The sequence below is a fragment of the Marmota monax genome, unplaced genomic scaffold (genome assembly GCF_021218885.2).
Source record: "Marmota monax isolate L192 unplaced genomic scaffold, Marmota_monax_Labrador192_F-V1.1 WCK01_AAM20220418_F8-fsc00009, whole genome shotgun sequence".
Taxonomy (NCBI): domain Eukaryota; kingdom Metazoa; phylum Chordata; class Mammalia; order Rodentia; family Sciuridae; genus Marmota; species Marmota monax.
Genome location: NW_026694710.1, coordinates 26,243,165 through 26,248,057, shown reverse-complemented (window position 1 = coordinate 26,248,057; position 4,893 = coordinate 26,243,165).

Sequence of the window (4,893 nt, the reverse complement as noted above, 5' to 3'; positions counted from 1 at the left end):
AGCGCGCCGGCGCCCCGATCCCTGGCGGCGCGCGGCAAAGACGCACCTGGCAGCGGCGCGCCACGATGACGCACGTACGGCAGCGCGTCGACGTCGGGGCGCGGCGGCGGCGAAACTAGAGCCGAGGGACCTCCTTTCTGGGGTCCACGGCTGCGTCGCCTGGGTCGCTGTCCTTCCGTCCCGTCAGGGGGCTGATGCGGAGGGCGGTCTGAGCGGAGTCAGTTCTGGAGGGCTCTGGAGGCGGCGCGGAGCACGCACGGCGCCCCGGAACCGCTGATAGGAGCCCGGGAGCCCGAATGTGTGAACGCGCAAGGCCGCCGCTCTGGGGGAGCGCCCCCTGCTCCGCGTGCGGCCCGGTGTGCTTTCCTCTGGGAGAGTGACAGCCGGCCACCCCCAGGTCCGAGCTCAGCCCCGGGCCGCCGAGAACCGTGCACTGTGAGCTCGCGCCCAGTGAGCGGCACCGTGGAGCGGCACTCAGAGGCCGTCCTCGGGAGCGCAGGGCCAGTGGGCACAGCCCGAGGACCGCGGTGGGGAGGGTCTTCGCCCTCCGGAGCCCAGGGCCAGTGGGCACAGCCCGAGGACCGCGGTGGGGAGGGTTATCACTTGCAGCGAGTACGTAGAGCACTGGGACAACTCCCAAATCGGTGTCTCCCTGATTGCTCGGGCCAGGGGATTTTATTAGGGAGATTTATGCTAACCTCTAAGGAAAAGACTTTGCTTGTTGAGTCGGGCTGTTGCAGAGCATGCCCAGTCTCAATCCATACTTGCTTAGGTCTTGAAATGTGGCAGGTGGGAATGCTCCTCAGGTGAAGAATTAAGCATTATGATGAGCAAAGTTCACTGCATTATCCAGAAGGACTCACATTTTGGCTGAGTTTAAACTGACACCTTGTGGTCTAATCTGGAGGGGGTTTTTGTTTCATTTTGTTTGACCTGGAATTGAACCAATATACTACCACTGATGCTACATGCCCCAGTCTTTTTCATTTTGAGACAGAGTCTTCCTAAGTTGCTGAAGTTGACCTCCAACTTGGCAGATTTCCTGCATCAACCTCCTAAGCCACCTAACCAAGCCTGAGAATCCTATCTGAAACAACTTGAACGGATGTCAGCAGTTATTTAAAGAGGTGACAGCTTCCCCCAAGCATAAGCACCTTGCCCCTAAAAGTTCCTGTCTAGTAGCTGTCACAAAAAGGTTCAAAAACTGCCAGTGTCATCCAAGGTCACCAGCACCTGGTGAAAATCTCAAAAGTCTCAAAGGTTTTTCGTTTTTTCTGGGAGTTTCCAGTAACAGGATATATGGCAGAATCAAAATTGAAAACTCACTTGTCATGTGATTTATCAGTGAAGAGCACAGACCAAATGTGGAATTAAGTGAAAGACAGCTGAGCCATGCAGTCTCAGACACACCTGTTCACTCCAGCCCACTCAGACTTTGTTCACAGGGTTGATTTTTCTGTTGTTTGAGTTAGTTTCCAGGGGCTTTTGTAACAAAGAACCACAAATGGAGACACATTCTCTCACAGTTCTGAAGGCTCTGAAGTAGAACCTACTCTCTCCCAGCTTCTGCTGCTTACAGCAGTCCTCAATACTCCTTGGCTTGTCTCGGCTTCATTACAGCCTCTGACTGTGGTCACAGCATTCTCTCTCGTTTCTCAAAGTATCTTTGTTTAATAAAGATAGCATTCATATTTGATATTAGGACCAACCCTAATCCAGTGTGACATCACTGTAACTTGATTTCATCTGCCAAGGCCCTTGTGTCCACATAAGGTTAGGACTTCAGCATATCCCTTGGAAGGGCCTGATTCAACCCCAACGCTGTTCAAAAATGTTTAGCCTGGTTGGGGCAGCCAACTGGCCAACTGTTACACATCTCACTGTGTGCAGGGACCTCAGCCAAGCCCTGAGGACACAGGTAATCAGGCCCTGCTCATCAGGAGGCTCCAGCTGCCAGGGGATGCAAACAGAGGGCTGTGTGTCCTGGATGCAGTTCCTTTTATCCCCAAGTAAACTTGCTACCTCTAGAGAGTCTGTCTCTTGGTTTCCTTTTAAGTCAACATACCCTTTGGTTTGAATGTATTGGGTTTATAGTCCAAAAAAGTTTTTCCCATTGGTCATACCACCAGTAAGACCAAAGCTATAGCCTTTTGTATGTGCATCTTTTACAAAACCACATTTATCAGCCTCAGCTCTTCTCTAGGCCATGCTCTGATGCCCATCTGAGTGTGACTTTACAAGGGGAAGCATGGTGCTGGGCAGTGGTGGCCCCGGCAGAGGTATCACAGAGCCACACTTGGTGCAGAATTGACAGCCCATTCCCAGCCCAGCAGCCTGGTGTGCTGCATGGCTGACCCATGGAAACCAGTGAGGGGCAGTGGGGGATTGAGACAGATACACACACAGAGAAATTGGGACCAGGGGGACACTGTCCTCTGATGGAGGAACAATGACCCAGAGAGTTACCTCAGCACACGTATTATGTAGGTTTTATTATTGAAAGGATCTTCTCTGAGAAAGTGTCTTCAAAAGCAGGAAGTCTTGAGGTCGAAGCACTGGCAACCAATTATAATTCCATACTTGTGCTCATAATTCTCTACTCCTGGCAGCTGGTGTCTGAACTCAGGTCAAGACTAGTAGTCCAGTACACAGAACCTCCTTTAAGCAAGGTGTCACCATGGCAACTGGGCAGTCTCGACCTGCATCTCTGCACAGGAAGTTCCCAGTGCAGGCATAGCTCCTGCTGCCAGGCAGGCAGAGACTGTGATCCAAGTCACCTTTCTCCACACTGGTGGCCCCATCCCCACCGCTTATCTGTGAATCCTGAACCAGCAGCAGAGGTTTGAGTGGTGGGAGAGTGGAGGAAGGGGATACAAATGGCCCAAGCTGTGAGGAAGTGTGTTCAAGGGATTGCAGGTGCCCATGCCTGTGCCCATGGGGGCAATAGAGCAAACACTAAGCCTGAGCAGGGATTAGGTGGGCAGTGGAACAGGACTGAGTCCACATGAAAAAGAGCGGGTGGCAGTCAGATGACAGCTCCAGTGGACATCTATGAGTCGCTCAGCAGCAGCGCCCAGGCTGTTCCTGTAGTTTCACAAGAAAGTCGCTAACAAAACAAGAACAAAAACAGCCTCCTTTTCTTTCCTCTTAAAGTGAGACCCTCTATGCTGACCCCAGTGGCATCTCCATTGTTAGGGCTTGGATCTAGATGTCCCCAAAGGCTCCTGGGTTGAAGACTTGGTCCCCTGCAGCAATGCACAGGCCAGTTTTGAGGAAGTGTGGGGAGCCACAGTGAATGACCACACCTTCCAGTCCTGATGCCTCTGATTCTACCAACCACGGCATTCGCTGTGGCTCTGGTGGGGTCCAGCTCAGATAGTAAGGGGTCTTCTTTGCGGGGTGTGCCCCTAGGGTTGAGTCACCTGTCCCTTGTAGTCCTGCCCCTTCTGCCCTTTTTTGGGTAGAACTTTCTGAGGACAAGAATCCCCTCAATGAAAGCTCCCTTCAGAACAGTTCCTTCTCTCATCGGCCTCTGGTGACTCTCCCTTGCTCTCCCTTTTGGGGAACCTGAGGCCGAGAGCGGGAAAGCGGTCCTGAAGCATGTGTAAAGGTAGATTGTGTCTGTTTTCTTTGGTGTCCCTGCAAATTCACATGCTGGTCAGGAACAGCAGGGAGAGACTGGACTGTGAGGGTTCTGACCTCTCACTGGACCAGTCTGTTAATGGGTTGATACCTTTGGGTGTGTTGCTCAGGGTTGGATTCAGGGTGCTCCAACACCAGGCTGCATCCCCAGCCCTTCTCATTTTATTCGGAGAGAGGGTCTCACTAAGTTGCTTAGGTGGCCTCGAGACGTTGGTCCCCCTTCCTCTGCCTGAGTGGCTGGGTTGATAATCTGCGTGGACCACCAGGAGGGCGGGAACTGTGGGCAGGTGGGCATGGCGGGAGGAGGTGGAGACAGTCTGTCCCTGGCCTCTCCCAGGCTCTGCTCCTGGCGGCCTAAGCCGATGGCTTTCCTCTGCCTGTCCTTTTGCCATGATGGTCCTCTTCCCTCAGGCCCAGAGCAGGGGAGCCAGCCAACCACGGACTGAGACGGACAAAACTGACAGCTAAAATAAGCTTTCCTCCATAAAGTTGTTTGTGTCAGGTGTTTTGGTCACCGTGATCCCTTCACCCGGGTCCCAGCAACACAAAAGTCCCTTTCTCTTCATACTTGACGACCATCCTTCAGCCTCAAGGTGCACCTGAATCCACATAGAGACGTCCATGATGCTCCTGTCAACCAAGATTGCGCTGTATCCTAAGGCCCAGGAGGGGACTGCAGGTTGGGGAGAGGAACTGGGGGCACAGGAAGTGGTCAGAGCTGGAACAACAGTCTTAGCCCAGTCACCAGAACATTAAAGTCTCCGACCAGCCCTGGCAGTGGGGCGGAAGGCAGAGGCAGACAAACCCAAGGAGCAGGGGAAAGAGGGCTGATGCCCTCCCCAAACCTGGGGCATGAGCTGTGGGCATTTTCTCCATGCATGCTTTTTAAGGACACCCTGTCCTAATAGAGCCAACAGGAGGCTATCACCTCCCTTCCCTCCCTCAGGTCTCTGGCTCTCACTGGTGGCTCTGAGGTGTTCCTCTGTAGCCTGCCTTCTGAAGTCTGCTTAGAAGGGTTGAAAACCCAGCCTCTGCCTCAGAGCAAAGCCTGTCCAAGGAAGGGACATGGCCTTTGTCCTTGGGAAGACCCCCAGATCACTCCTAGGCACATTCCCACCCTGCTGAGTGGTTTAGCTACAAATAACAGGAGAGATCTGCTGCGCCAGGTGTCCCTGACTCAGTCAGGCTAGGTGGGGACCCATAGCAGCCCCCTAGCAGCCACCAATCAGCATGAGACAGGGAAATACCTGG